A 17,119-nucleotide genomic window follows, 5' to 3' on the forward strand; every position below is an offset into this window, starting at 1 on the left:
AATAGAACCACCCATTGAAGGAGTTGATAACCTTCTTTTCTGAATCGGCTAATAACACTTATTAGCATATAACCTCCTCACCTTACCGAGCTTAACCAGGAATGAATTTTAAAATGTGAATAAATATGTCCAAGTAGCTTTACTATTTTTAACATTTTTATAATTACACGAGTGTGGTCAGCTGATAAAAAAAATGGTTCTAAAAATTTAACAGATTTTATTAATCATTGTACTAAACGTGCTTTGAATCGACAGTAGATTTGTTCTTAAACTATGTCTCTATTTACTTTGAATATATTGTAACGTTGTTGGAAACCAATATTATACTGATGCGGTTAACCAGTACTGCATTTGGTAGACATGAAACGGAATTGAGTTGATACCGTTAAATAAAAACGCGGTTATATTATCAACTGAATATTTTAAAGCATTTTTAATTCGTAATGGTATTGTAATGTTATGATCACTGTAACAATACTAACTCTTCTTATTGTTTACTTATTACATGCTTGTACTTTTCAGAATTGCACAGGTGTTTCCAGTAAAATGTCACGAGGCAAACCACTCCAAGTGAAAATACCGTGCGAAAATTTCTGGATAATAATCGCCGTCCAAGTGTCCTAATAATTCCAATACTTCAAGACATAATTTAAGGAAGCGAAGCAGTAAAATGTAGCGAAATATATTTGTCCAAGCAAATAGTCTCGAAATGATATTTTATACGTTGAGGTATCTGAGTATCCTTCTTAAAAACTAACAAAAGTTACATCTATTTTACACACTCTCTACATCTACCAATCATTTATGGTGTCAAAATAGAAATACTAATTACTAACAGCTACAGTAAAATTGTTAGAACAAAGATTATTTAATCCCATTGTAATCGTAACAGAACCATTTACAGAACAAGTGAAACGGTTCGTACGCAATTACGTAATTTTTCAGCCAATAGCGAATAGAATTTGAAAAAGATTTTAAATTATATTATTAAACGATATTTACTGGTACGCACGTGGTAAAAGTGTAACTTAGGGTTTCGATAAATCGTTAAAGATGGAAGTGTTGCAAAATTGTTTGATAACACGTATGTTGTTGTTTGTCAGGGCGAGAGGCGTTTTCAAGCGGAAGTTGGACATGCATTCTTGGGAATACAATTCGCAAGCCCATTCCTACAAAAGCATCCAGTAACACACTGTAGTGTGCAAACTTTCTACGAGTGTAAAGGATTCCTCAAGACGTCTGCACTCGTATAAATACCACAGGACATGTAAGTTTCATTGGGTCGGGCACACAATTCTCCATGTTTATGATGAACACTGTGACCTTTTGAAAGTAAAAAAAAAGTAATTTTTACTTTCTGTAAAATCTGGCCCCTAAATAATGGTATATTGTGAAATTGCAAGAACACAATAAAGAACCGAAAATAATTATTGGTATGTATATTATTAGTAAATCTTAGTACTACACATCTTAGATCTTCAAATAGAAATGTTTATGCTTTGCTTTTATATAAGATATAAATCACCATAAGTTTTGATGACCACAAGAGTCGAACGATTTTGGACGACTTTGCTTGACATGTTTCGCCCGATCCATCACTACTACTCTGTCATCTTTATTGGAATTTATATCTTATAGCTCCTTCAAAATCTATGAATTGTCACATCAAAGACTAATGTAGTAGGAAGTATGATCTGCATTTACCATAGTTTTTCTGGTTTCACTTAATAGGTAAAGATTAAAGGTAATTTGATATACACATAAGCTAGTAAAAATGATTTCAAAGTTACACAAGGATGATCAGTGCATAATAATCCTTAAAAAACTGCAAATTATTGGGGTGTTCTTGACTGACAGACTAATAGATTTAACTGTCCTCTATAAAGCACCCACAGCCCCAAGTGGAAGTAAGCTTTTGATACATTAAGCGAACATTTTATTCTGAGATTTAACCGTTCCTACAGCTGACCAATGGATTACCTTTAGTCCAACATAATAGCAGACAAAACGACAAAAGTTTAGAGCCGGATGTGGCCTTACGTTTAGCCTGTTAGACCGTGAATTCAAAGGTTATTTATTAAACCACTCCCAACCCTTTGGGGCCGTTGTTACTCTGTAACAGTGAAGGTTAAATCTCATTTATCATTTTGAGTGGTTGCTACTGACTATTTATTTCTCATTCAATATATTAGTTCAAAATTAGGAACGACTAGCGTAGAGAGCCCTTGTGTAGCTTTACAGGGAAATTCTGAAACTAACAATAAAGATATATACTTATTTGTATTTTAGTTAATTTTATCTGCAAGTCATTTGATAAATACAGTCGCTATGCCCAATTAGCATTCGCGACACTGAAAAGAAGTTTAACACTCAATGTCACCTAAACTAGCAAGCAATGACAATAAATTGTTTTTGTTTATTTGAAGTTAATCACAAAACTACATAAGACTCTGCTCTGCCTATCAGGAGTATCGAAACTTGGTTTCACGCATTGTTAGTCAGCAGACATAACGTGTAGCTGCATGATGTGTGGTATGGAAGGCAGCTTATGATCAAATATAAGCCACAAAAACTTTGTTTTGAGGAACATAGGAAACACAACTTTAACAGGATAGAGCTCGAGATTGGGGCAAATACCCCATTGGTGTCAAAAGTATATGCAGACAGTTTTAGAGTGAGAAAAGGTAAAACGGTTTGCAGTGGTCCACTTCAGTAAACAATTGAGGGCAGTCTGTAGCTGCCGCTCAATAAAATCATGCTCAGTGACTTAGACAAGATGTGGAAGCCATTGACATACAGTCAATTTGCAACCGTAGTGGGGTGTTGTACAGTAATAGCACTAATCTTTATAATGAAAGTGTGGCACTCAAAACATAGCCCTGGGAGACTCCAAATTTTTGTGGAAAAGAACGGGAAAGTTTCAAACCCACACAAACTTGGAATTACCGGTCCATTAAATGGCCTGGCATGGCCAAGCGTGTGAAGGCGTGCGACTCGTAATCTGAAGGTTGCGGGTTTGCATCCCCATCGCACCAAACATGCTTGCCCTTTCAGCTGTGGGGGCATTATAGTATGACGGTCAATCGCACTATTCGTTGGTAAAAGGTTAGCTCAAGAGTTGGCGGTGGGTGGTGATAACTAGCTGCCTTCCTTCTTGTCTTACACTGCTAAATAAGGGACAGCTAGCACTTGATTAGCTTTGTGCGAAATTCAAAACAAACAAATAAATTGATCCATTAAATTTTTTTCTTATAAAATAGGCAAACAGCCCCATAAACTACATGAATGGAGGTCTTGCAAAATATCATATCTCCAAGTAGTATCATAAGTTTTCTCAAGGTAAAAAAACAAAAACTGAAATAAGATGCTGTGTCTTGAAGAATGATTCCCTGATCAAAGTTTCAAGTCAAATCAGGTGATCCATGGTGGAGCTCTATCGTCAAAATCCACATTGGGTGGGTAAGAAGTGGTTGTTTGATTCGAGGAAACAAACAAGACTAGCATTAGCCATCCTCTAAGAACTTACAGAGACAGTTTGTGAAAGAAAGTGGACAGTAGATTGAAGGTATGTTAGAATTCTTGCCATTTATTCTTGAAATACAAACAAATGCAAACTTACAGTTTGTGTAACTATTAAAAACACAGAGATGTGTTACTTATAACAATAGCTGATTCTCTGCATTTTGTTGTTTTAGTACTTACAAATTTAGTTTCAGGAAGAGAATATGTAGCAGAGATCTTTAACACTGTTTATGAAGTTAACTTTTGATGTTCCTTTTCACAATGGATGATACTTGCTTTTTTTGTCATTTATAAACGTTTTTGACGTCTGTACATGTCATGCTCATTTAGTAAGTAGTACTTCTATACTTCATCTTCTGATAAGACTTCATTGCACATCTACTGAAGGTTCATGAGGATATGTTTTTCCTAATTTGGTAGTTTTCCAATTAATAAACATTATTCACAACTGATATCGCTTCTCAACAATCTTACAATCTGGTAATAAGACAGTTAGCTGGAGAGTTATTCAACACTTACTCAAAGCCAAAAAAAATTTTATATGTATTATATATAACAGTTTAAAACATTACAAATAACATCTCTTTATGAACTGCTGCAATGACAGAAAAGGAAGAATTTATATAAGATATTGAAACAAAGAAAAACAAACCAGAACTTTTGTTTTTTGCATTTATGATGTATTAAAAATTCCCACTTGTTAAAGTTATTTATCTATCATTTAGCATAACATGTATTGGAAGTGGAGTCAACTTAACTCACTGAGAACTGGCACAATGAAGGAAGTTCAGGGTTTTGGACTGACTTTCCTCTTGGCAGGTAATATAGGAAAAAAACATCACTGAATTATTCAAATGGAACATAAAACAAATGATCCACAAAGAAGGGTAAGAATAATGAGCATACCTAACAGACATACCTAACAGACTACCGGAAGTTGGAGTTAATTCATGTGATGAGAGGACTTGCCATGGGAAGCATCAGTGAACAGGTGCAGCCTCAACTTAGATAAAGATTGTGCCACATTGATGTTAGCACTAGAGAGGTAAGCCAACAATACAAATCCTTGGCTGGAGGAAAGGACACATGAACTATTTTAGTCAAGATTACAGTCAGTGATTCTTCTGCACATGCAAGGCCCAGTAGAGAAGATGCATATGTGTCTGTGGGATCAAAGAGTTAGCTGGTTTTAGTAAAGCCATGGTCCTCATCATCAAATTATTCCTCATGAACTATAAGTTGAACAAGTGTAAATCTCAGTAACAAATCATTCATAGGCAGATAAAAAGGGCTGAGCAAAACTGAGAAAGAAGCTGTGAGGCATCACTAGATATTTGGATGCCTCATAAAAGTAATTGTAATAATAAATAGAAAATAATGAGGTTTAAAAAAATGTGTTAGAAGCAATGATGTTTATAGAATAACAACAGTTAAAGGAGACATCCCAAAGAACTTGTTGCCATGTGATTAATTTATAGTCAGTTTATGAAGAACTGACACTATCAAGGACAACAGAGGAGTTATATGAAACAGAGATTTAGAGAAAGCTGCTAAAAAAAATAGCTGTGTGTTTAGATTGGAACAGACAGACACTATCAGGGTTAAAAGGGGTTAGTCATCATGTTGACAGAGTTAAAATGATTGCCTGTGATAAATATTAATGAAATAAACTGTATAGATACACGTGTGTAAATATTAAGTGTTTGATAATTTAAATAAAAAGTGTTATTGGAAGCCCTAATCTCAAGTCTCTTTGGTTTAACTATAAACCCTCGAATTAGTGCCTGCGTGCTCCATTCACCCACTACATCCTCACTTTAAATAATTATTTCATGTAACAGCATGTAGTATGAGTTGAACTACAATGGCTACACCCAGAGAATCCTCTCAGTCTGCCTGCAACCATATTACAGTTGAGAAACACTCTCAGGTGAATATTAAGTGTGAAAAAGGAAAATTCAGAAGTATTAATGAACAACATATTTTTGATATACTGTAGAGAGTTGAAACTGGTTGGAAGAGGAAAAAGGATAAGGAGGGTAAGATAAAGAATTGGGGAGAAAGACTATTAGTAAAAATGCAGAATTATCCCTTTGTGCACATAAAAGTGAGACCACAAGTACTCAAACCATGACAAACAGTTGCTCATAAGATCCAAGCGGATTTAGTATTGACTGACAACCTCATGAGTCATAAACTAGGTAGTAAAGGAAAGTTGTGAATTAGAAATTAAATAGAAAACTGGGGACTAAAACAAGGTATAGTGGTGGAAGTTTCAGTTTGAAATAGTGCAGAAACCAACAGCAAAATGAAGGACTGATTTTGGTACCCTCAGCTTGTGATTAAATCCAATAAGGACTACCACAAAAATTTTGTGGATAAAAGAACACGGGTAATGATAATCACCTACGAAAATTTTCTGGGGCACAGTGCAGCACCTCAGACTTTGGCATAGAGAGGAGAGGTAAAGTATGGTTAAAAGAATCAAGCAAAGACAAAAATACTGAGAGCTAAAAAGTGAAACCAATACTGAATAACCTGACCCCATTCTCCCATAAACAAACTTAACAAGAGAAATTCCAATTGTTGGAATCAAGGAGAGGAAATTAAGAATCATTAAAATTGAGGATATAAAAATCAGACAGATGTGCAGGTGAAGCTTGAAGTTCCAAGAACAGAGTTGGTCAAGGAAAGATAAAACAAAGAGTAATGGTTAGGGTTAGAAAAAAGTGAATAAGAATTGCATGACACAAGGGATGGAGAAAGAATGATACATAACCATAAAGGATGAAAGTTTTCTTCCAATCATGAGAAAAGAAGACAATGAAATCCATCCTCCTTATTGTCTTCTCAAAATACCAAAAGTAATACCTGATGAAGGTATTCTCCAGATTGCATGTAAAAACAAACTTACATATGCACAATGGCCATTACATTACCCACTGTCAACGTACCTATATGAGCCATACATAACTTGTATGAGGAAATTATTCACTTATACAAGTAACAGATGTTACATGAACTAGTCAAGTTCATAGTTTGTACACAAAAAAAACTGAGTGGGAAGATCCTTAAACATCACAAGTTGCATTGAATTAAAAATGAAAAATGCATCTAATGTGTTCAGTGCTGAGGAAAGGGATGAAGATTAAAAGGGAGTGAGTGCACAACATGTATCACCCACTTACTTGTGAAGGGCTTTTGTTTCATAATAATCTCATTATGAAGTAGCACAATTCACAATAAAATATTGTAAGATTAGGTGGGAGTTCACTGAGGATAAGTCAAACCCTAATCTGTAAAACAGAAGCATAAGAGATAGCTATGAGCAGAGGTGTGGTATTGTCTTAAAATTATTACTCAAAACACTTGGATACTCTTAACCATTGAAAACAGCTCAGGCAATGACACTTTTGTAACTAATCTTAACAACGTAGTATTTAACTTTTCTGATTTTGTTTAAAATAAAACAGAAAACAGTATTAACAAGTCTCAAGTTTGTAACTCCTCCTTTGAAATGTAAGATTTAGTATTATCTGTCCTCTTTCAAAAAATCATTACAATGAGTTTCAAAATGAAAAATACAAGCTGATTGTAACAAATCGTTTAATAGTTTGGTGTAAGTTTTGAGCAGTGAAAGACCGTAAAGAAGGCAGCTAGTCGTTACCACTGACCATCAACTCGTGGTTTATCTTCTGCCAACGAATAGTGAGATTGACCATCATTTAATGGCTTAGAAGATAAACAACTGGAATAGTTCTACTATTGTTTATCATTAATAAGTATATGGATGTAAGAAATGTATTAAAGGAGAATTGCTTTTAATAAGGAATATTAGTAAAAACTGATAAAACAAATAAAATGAAAAATAACAAATGTAACAAATGTAAAGTTCTTGTGAATAAAACAGATAATTCTAAAATTAATAATAATTTAAATTACAATACAAAGATTACTATGTTAGGAAAGAATTGTACAGAGAGTAGAGAAATATCATGGAATTATTTGTGAAACTACAAAATATTATAAATTATATTTATAGTCAATGATAAGGCCATTAAACAACCATATGGCTATATTCTATGGAATTTCTAAGATATTATTAACAGGACTGTATGTAATTATTGTAGCCTGAGTTAGCTAGTTTGCTGTTTAAGTTTTTCAATATGAAAATTATACTTAGAATGAATATACTGTTGAAGAGAGTTATTTTTCTAATGAAATGAAAAACAGTTCAGTAAAAATACTTTTTATGGACATTTTGAGGTAGATTCTTTGTACATTAACATTCAATTAGTGAAGACTAACAGTTAATTATTACATGATAAAAAAGGTAATTCTGAAACATACATTTCAGAAATGATTAGAATTTGTTACCAAGGTATCTCATTTTCAATTTAATAACAATATATCACCAAATTCGTGTGATTATATCTATTAGCACCATCTTGTACAGATTACAATCCATGTTCTCTGCTTGAGCATTTACCTATCTCCCACTTGCAGCAGCCACTTCCCATGCTGCACTTGACGTGACGCCCATACAGGCAAAGTTCAACCTTCACTTTTAAAGTAAGAGAACAGGCATAAATAATGTTGATGCCAAATTTTATTTGACAATAAAGATATTCTACACTAAACTGTTAGAAAAAATCAAACTATCATTCACATTTCAAAATATGATGTGATTGTAACTGAAATACTAAGGATTTAGATTTACCATGTTATTGTTGAGTGGGTCTTAACATGTCTGAAATGCTCAAACATTACTTCACATGGTGGGTGGTATAAGTAGCTTATAGCTTTGGTTCTGAGTAAAACCAAGAGTGTGATATAATGGAACATTTTTAAGGATGAGAAAATAATTTAAACTGATAAACTAATTTCAACTTTTCCCATCACTGGAGATGAATACTGTCGCTTGTCATTTACTAATCTGTTCACTTGTCTTTATGAAAAACAATATTTTGGAAAATTAGTTGTTGAGTTTTTTACTGTTCTAACCCTGATATTTCTTAATACTTATTATCTGTAAAAAATATTTATTTGTTTTGAATTCCTTCATTTCTCTTTTCTTAACATTTACATTTTACTCAGTTTTAATGTCATATTATTTATTTACTTTATAAATGCTCATTATAATTTATCTTTCAAGTTAATGTTTTAAATAATACCTTTTCATACTCTTTATATCCAAACTTATTGTTTCATAGTTTATTCTTATAATAAAACATAGAATTCTGTGTTCCTGGTCCCCTCATTCCTTTACAAAGCCCTAACAAGCTAAAGGGGTTAAATGTGAGGCATGTGCTCAAGAATCGTGGGTTTGTGTCCTAACAATATTGTTTAATATGTATAATCCCCTCTTCAAGTAGGATATAAATATATCTGGAGATAATGGAAGAATTTCTATTACACTGGGGTCTCTGCAGATCATGAGATGGTTTCAGAGCCCAACAGTACAGACCAAATATTTTATACTTGTTCTAAAAACTAAGCTAAATGTATGGGTTTGTTGAATTTTCATGAATTATTCTAGTGGATGATCCATTAAAAAGTAATACTTCACACATTTACTTCACTTTCAAACCTGACAAACAAAAAATTCAAACTGCTTAAACAACAAAAGGAATGTAACCGTTGGTTAAGTGAATTTCACATATTATTGTTTTAAAAACTTCAACAGCTCAAACTCAGTATATTTATTTTATATACTTCAAACTTATAATCACTTCAAAGTGTTATATACAATTTTGAAACATCTTAGATTTGTAGAATTCAACAGGAACGATACAGTTGGAGAATTGAAATTTAGTTGAATGCCATTATGTCCTGGCACAGTTAAAGTAATCTCAGTCAGATCCAGTATAATAGCTACCACTTGAATTGATACAAGAACATTTCTGTACAATGCATTGCAGTGATAACCAACAGGACAGCTGCTTCTTGAACACTATGTGAAACTTTTCCAAATTTGCTCCGAGATTCAGCTTCTAGAATTTTTACAATTTGGTGAAAGAGAAACTATGACTGTAAAAATATGAAAATCTGATTTTCAATAAAAATAAGACAACCCTGGTACATATTTCAATTTTATTTAGGAATTATAAATAACACATTAACAACTCACTGGTTGAAAAAGTTCTATACCAGTAAAGTTACACAACATTTAATTGGAAAACATTGACTGGAAGTTAAAATCAAGAAATAAAGTTGGTAGGCCAATCATAAATATATAGAAAAAGAAACTTGTATGTGAAAAAAAAAAATTTATTGTATGTTAAGAAGAAGGTCAAGACAGGTAACAATATTTTTGCTAACAATATTCTTGGTTGTAATTAATTTATGTATATTTTGATTTTACATACATTAAAAAGTCCTTTTATTTATTTGTATTGCTTGACTATAATACATTTAATAATAATATTCAGTACTTAGGGATTTGATTTACATTTGAACCACTGGAGTATTTTACCACTGCTACTGCACACTCCATACATAAAAGACTGTCTTCTCATGCACAAATATTTCTATAAATTGTGAACAAATACAACTTAACTCATTGTATATGAAATTGATCCATTGGACTGACCCCATATTGAAAAAGGAATATCTACTGAAATTATAAACCTATCAGAAGTACCTATAAGAAATATAGAAGGCTTGTAGTGAAACATACAAGTCTGTTATACACAAAATATCCAGATAAATCACAAAGATATGTTTGCGAGTTGACGACATTTGTTTGACTCAGACTAAGATATCAGAGTCCAAGGCAATGCTCATGTGAACAATAAGGTTTCTTTTTTGTCATTGTATAATTTCCACAGCCTCTGAAATGAATATCTGAAGTTTTTGAAAATATTACCACATATATATTGTACCTATTACCCACTTTCATCTAACATAAAATGCTTTTAAATCAGTAATAAAGTATAAAATAAACACATATTTAATAACTGACATCAAATACATAATACTATGTTGAATGGTTCTCTCTAAAATGTCATAAAACATGATCTTTGACATCTACACATACAAATAGGCCTAACATGAAAACATTTACAGGGATGAAAAGAATATCTAAAAATACTATAATAAACTTCTAAGAACCTTATGTCAATATCTTTTAAACTTTCCACAAAATTATGTTGTTCATATGTACAGAAGTTACATTTAAATCACATTATCGTGGAAGTATAAATTATTCCTGATGTAAAAAGTTGATAATATTATCCAGTGATAACTAAACTTTGTTTTTATTCATCTCCAAAGCTGTTCTCTATTAATAGCTCTTACCCTTTTATGGTCTTGCACCACATGATGAGACTTGAAATTTGTAATAATGAGTCTTCAAATACAAAAACAAACCATAAAAGAAAGATGAACTGGTGAATTTTATTCATAATGGATGACAGTTTCTTAACAAATAAGAACCTATCCTGACATATTGACCAGTGTGGAATTTTATTGAGAAACGTGCTTTATCCTGTGGAACTATTATACCCCCCAGAAATTTGCTCATTGAAGAATATACAACTTAAAACTGTAACAACAGTAAAGAGAAATAAACAGAATTACAAATTTTGACTGTTTAATATATTCTAATTACATACACCAAAAGTGAAGATTTATAAAAAATTATTTGCGGTGAGAAAAATATGAACAAGAAGTTACTGTGTAAAACACATTGTGTATTTTATCTACCAATTTTTGGGTCACCACAGCAAGTGCTTTGAAGTGAAGGTGATAAAAGAAGTTCATTGCTCACCCAACACAAGACCATCTTGATTATTTATACTTCAGGAGTTTTTCTTACAGAGTCAAAGTCCAGTCACGATAGAAATGTTTTTTTAACAAGGTATAACAAATTAGAAGTATATAAAATGGATATCTTCAGTAAAATTGCTCAATATTCAAAATTGTGACAGCAATGTAATACTGTGGTTTGACGTAACAATAAGTACAGATATAATCCTGTAATGTAATACTGTAGTTTGACATAACAATAAGTACAGATATAATCCTGAAAGATCTTATCTAGTTAATACAATTTTTTGTCATATTTTATGTGTCAGAGCTTGTTGAGGAGAACAAGATTCAACATGAAGATACCACAGAAAAGAAGCTGCATAAATCTGGATATCGTGTGTGGAAACAGAAAAATGTCAGGATGTTTGAGACAAATGTAACAAGTTTAAGGTGATGAAGTCTGAAGATACAGTCATCTGATCCTCATCTGAATAACAAGTAAAAGCAAACTGTTGGAAATGCTGAACAAAATCATCCAAGTTGAGAAAATAAGTTACAAAAGCAAGAGGCCATAAGTCTTGGCTCTAAGGTAGAAAATGTAGAACAGAGCCAACCACGTTATGCACAATAACAGTAATACTGCATATAACAAATGAACACAAACAGGAAACTAATCTTGCATTATTTTATTTAAAACCACAATACCAGATCAACTGCATTAATTTCATGTACCCCCAACCTTCTAAGAACAAACATTAAAAATGTTAAAATTACTTCAGTAAAGACAAAGTTAACACTTTTTTTAAGATTTAACATGAAATATTAAGTCACATCCTAACACAAAAAAGAAACTAATTTTATAGTATATGATTTGATTTGTAACACTAATATAAGATCAACTGACAGCTATGACCAGGAAACTGTCAAATTAAAACAAAATTTCAAAAATAATTTCACATTATAAAAATATTTTGTGAAGATATTTAACCTAGATTTTATTTATATACACACACATATATTTGTCTTCTTTTAACTGTGAGAGAGGTCTTAAAACAGACCTTACACTAGTTTTAAAACTCAATTTTTATTAATTTTATGAGGTTATGAGTAGATGTTAGATATTTTAATAAGTGTCTTTCATAATAATTTTGAAATATTAATATCTGATTCAAAACATCAACAACTAATAAAACTACTGTAATAGCAGTTAATATAACATAACTTATTTCATAACAACCATGTATATACATATAACAAAAGAAAAGAATCATAACCTTCATAAGTAACAAACTTCTAAGTCTTAAAATAAATATGAACCAAGGTGTTATTCAATTTACTACTTGTCATTAAATTATAACAGTTCATGGAATTTTGCCTTTCACTTGTAATGCTGGTCAAGAACAAATACTAAAGAAACAAAGCTAAATATTTTTATCCTTAACTATACATCATACATATGACATTTTTAGTTGTGTTTTATTCAACCATAGCAAACACGTATTTGTATAAAACTTAAGAATAAGTTTCATCAGAATGATTAGATTTTGATTTTAAAATCTACCTTAGTGTTTATACTTAATTATAAGGTCTGTGTTTGCAAAACAATATTGGTATTTTACCATTAAAACACAGTTGTCAGTGCAAATAAAACCAAGACTAGCTTATTCTATATTACTGTAGAAAACAAGGTTCTCTTGAGTATCAAACAAAATGTTTTTTTATTCTAAAATAAATGTAACTGGAATAATTTCAATGCAAAAACAAATCATTATGGAAATGTTTAATATTTGCTTAAATGTTGTTGTTTCTTTATATTAAGCTACAGAAATAAGTACATTATATATATATAACAAGCTTACAGTTAGTTGTAATGTTATTTGTAAAAATTATTCTGCAGTATTTGTTGTGCTTATTTCTGTAGCTTAATATAAAGAAACAACAACATTTAAGCAAATATTAAACATTTATATATATCTTTGTATTATAAATAATCTGATTTGAACTCTGTTCTAGACAAGTATAATATATTAATATCAGATTAAGTAAATGAGGCCTTTTGACTTTCAAGAACAGAATTAATGCAACATCATAATTATATAACTATCATAAGCATATTTGTATATATCATCTTGCATATTTAAATTTCTAGTAATTTTGGTTAAACATGTTTTATTTGGGGGTCATTTGCATCAATGATCATCAGATTTATTGAGTAACGACAGGTAATCTCCGATATTTTGACAAAAGGCCACTAAAAACTTGCATTTAATGTCGGATGGTAGATCTATTATAGTTTTATATTTATCATATCATGATACATAAGCCACAGTAAGATAAATACACTGAAACACACAAAATCTGTACTACATCTCTAATTAATTGACGTAAAACAAATATTTTTCAATCAACATACACAAACATTTTAACAAAAGCACATTTGTGATAACTAATAAATCATTTACTTGAATTTAACACAGTTCAACCATCCCATCCAAAGACAAAAACATTTAAAATGTTAAATTTATAATATTAAAGATGAAACTAACAATTCTTTTCACAGGTTTTCTCTACACTTTCTGCAAGTTGACTGCCTCATAATGTCAGCATATGTACAAAGACATGTTCATTCCACCCCATTCCTACATCACTGGCATTTTAATCAGCTGACACAAATTTTTATTTTTGTGAAGGTTTACTCAACCATTTTCTACACTGCCAGAAAACCCAAAATATTTCCACAATACTAAACTACAGAGCATTAAAAGCCTTCAAATGTGAGGTGCAAGAATTTCATTTTAATGTAAGGATTTTCCAATTTGCTTAAATGCACTGAAATTGTATTGGTGACAAATAAGTGACTATTCGCACATACTATTCTCATTCAGTGCTGCCCTCTTTATACTTCCCACTATCTTCAAGACTTTCATCTAAGCTCATGTTTATACATGGAATTGCTACATACTAATAAGTACAAAAAAAAACATTCCACTATATGAAATGTGACTCATTAATAGCACAGCTCACTCCCTCTGTATTCAACCATCATTATGAAAGCAAGAAATGATGCACTAAAGGAAGGGTGAGAAGTGTGAAAGGAAGTATCTATCAGAAATATATTTCAGTCCATGAAAATGTTGAATGTTAAATTCTATACCCATACAACTATAATCCAGCACTGAAACAGTGAAGGGATCACAAAAGTAAAATTTACTTCAAGAAGCACTCAAAATGAACCAATAGCATGGGACATTGTATACAATGGAACAGTATAGAGACAAACAGTATCAATATTCTTTTGAAGTAGTTAAAAAGGTTTGGATATACTTACGTATAGATCCTCATTTTAGTCAGGGTCATTTCTAAAATAACAACGTCACTTTATTCTTATTCTTTTTGTGTTTAGTTTTTATGGCCCTCACCACTGTTTCGTTTCAGTTTAAAACCTCCTTTATAGTTGAGTTAATAGTCTTAGAAAACAAGCCAGTTGCTACAGTATTTAAAAATAAACCACCCATTCCAAAAAAGCACCCTCCCTCCTCTGAACTAGTTGATACAAGTCCATCAGTCTGCTCATCCTTACAGTTTACTTACTAAAACCTAGTGACCTACTTGTAACTTCATTTACACAGAGATTATTCTATCCATATATCTTGTCAATAAATCACCCACAAATTCCACATCCTTCTCTGATCCTTTTATTTTCATTCTTACCAACAGTCCACATTGCAGAAGCCAAATTCTGAAATTTGTTTGTCAACATAATAGGCTCATTACAACTAAATTCGTTATTTTTTATTCTAATACTAATAGCACTCTTTCTACCTTCCTGAAAGTCACTGTAATCTGATATATCCTTTGCATATAAATAAGTTAAGCGTCCTTATGGATGAAAGAACACACACTAGAAAGGATAAAAGAGCATGTTAAGTGACGGGGAGATTCGAACTCCCGATTCTTTGTTAATATCTATCCAATTTTTTTCTTATAATGTCTTGCGGAAAACACTTATTAAAAAAAGAATAACATACATGTATTGTTACCTGAATATTTTCTACGACTGTGATTGGACACCTACTTAGTAGAATTCAACCAATAAAATTAAACTATAAGAGTATCTTAGCAACGTTAATGTTTGGAAAAGAATTTCAGAAATTTAGTCAAGTAGTAGTTACCACTCTTAAGTAACTATTCTTAACCGAATAATGACACTGATTAAGGTAGTTAAAACATTCCACAATTAAAAGCATGTAACGTGTTCAGCGATACATTGTAGCTCGAACATGGGGCCATTAGTCAATGACCTCCAACACTCGACATTAAACAACACCCAGCATTACTATCACGTATAGTAATTTGTAAGACCCGGAGAAATTTTACGTAACTTGTGATCTTTTATGTCATGATGTAATTAGTACAGGTGTTTTCTTGTAATATTTTCTTCTAACTGAAATTCACAAAAATCTCATTGCATATATTGCTTACTTCGCACATTATAATAAAACATATTCTTTCCATTTATTCCAAGTTGCTTTGTGTCTATGTGTAAGGAAATTCAAATTCGTAGTCGGCTTTTAATTACCGTCTCGAGTAAAATATACTTTAAAATATTAACTAGCAAAAACACTGTTTCAGTAAAAGTTTTAACGTTGGGAAGATTCCAAATGCATTTCTTGTTTATCTGGAGTTTTCTCATTTAATTACTATAAAGACATATTTCTACAAAACAGATTATGTCCCTCAAATTTTTACATGAAAAGATGAAAAGAATAAAAACCAAAGTATGTCTATATTCATAACTTACATCCATGATTTCCGTTAACGTGTATCCACAAGGGCAGTTGATGATGTGTTGTGGTGCTAAATAAACTGAATAAAAAATTAAACAAAACTGTAAAAAGTACCAACATAACCATCTTTATGAAAATATTTAAAAAGGTGTTTTATTTGTGTTTGTACAGGAAGTTTTAATGACGATAGATATAATTCTCGAATTTTTTTTTCTGTTTAAGAATAGTTTTACTTTTAAATTACAAGTAATGTTTACAAATCTACATGATCAATTAGTTAAATATATTGAGTTGGAATGTCTATATCACACTACCATTAATTCACATTTATCAGTCTAATATCTGCTTCATACTCACGGTCAATATCTTTGATGAATTTGAATATTTTCACCCAAATTAACACAAAAGACTAGAAACTATGTCTAAAAATTATGAAAAACATTCCAACAGAAGTAACTTCGTACTTCTGTAATAAAATGGCTGTGTTTGTTTGTCTGGAGCGAAGAGATGTAACACTTATTCACGTTCACATAACCAGGGGCGTAGATTTTTTACACCCGATGGGGGGGATGCTTTTTGCAACCACTTATGTGGACTGTTCAATTTGAAAATTGGTAATTTGCTGTAAACATGCAGTCACAGAGTAATCTTGTTGCCACAATACTTGCATGTATACTTAGGACCTCTGATTGATACTTACGAACTATCGCCTAGATCGAAAAGCTTAGGAGCACACTTGTGTTAAAGATGTACATTTTGGCTACTTAAAAAGCTTACATCTAGGCCTAATTATGTAATTCGATTGGTAAGAACACGAGAATCACAAGAACAAACACACAATTTGTAGGCTTGTGATATAATTAAACAATTCAACAGACCAAACTGTAGGGGGAGATAATTGTATGCACCATACCTCCACCTAAAATAAAAGGGGGATGTATACCCTGCACATAACTCAGTAACCCATAACATACTTTGGGGGAAAAAGGAGCTCAAACTGTACTTCATTTTTAATTAAAATGTTAATACCAATATCAGACGTCTTTACAATACATTTT

The 17,119-nt window shown here is 31.6% G+C and overlaps 1 long non-coding RNA gene across 1 annotated transcript; it reads right to left on the reverse strand.

Annotated features, from left to right (window-relative positions):
• Nucleotides 1-9,209: 9,209 nt before the first annotated feature.
• LOC143231944 (uncharacterized) lies at nt 9,210-15,553 on the reverse strand. Its single transcript, XR_013017297.1, has 2 exons — nt 14,603-15,553; nt 9,210-11,761 (listed from the first exon to the last, which is right to left on the reverse strand). It is a non-coding gene; the product is annotated as an uncharacterized LOC143231944 (long non-coding RNA).
• Between the last annotated feature and the right edge of the window lie 1,566 nt (nt 15,554-17,119).

Source organism: Tachypleus tridentatus, chromosome 11, assembly GCF_004210375.1.
Source record: "Tachypleus tridentatus isolate NWPU-2018 chromosome 11, ASM421037v1, whole genome shotgun sequence".
Lineage (NCBI taxonomy): Eukaryota > Metazoa > Arthropoda > Merostomata > Xiphosura > Limulidae > Tachypleus > Tachypleus tridentatus.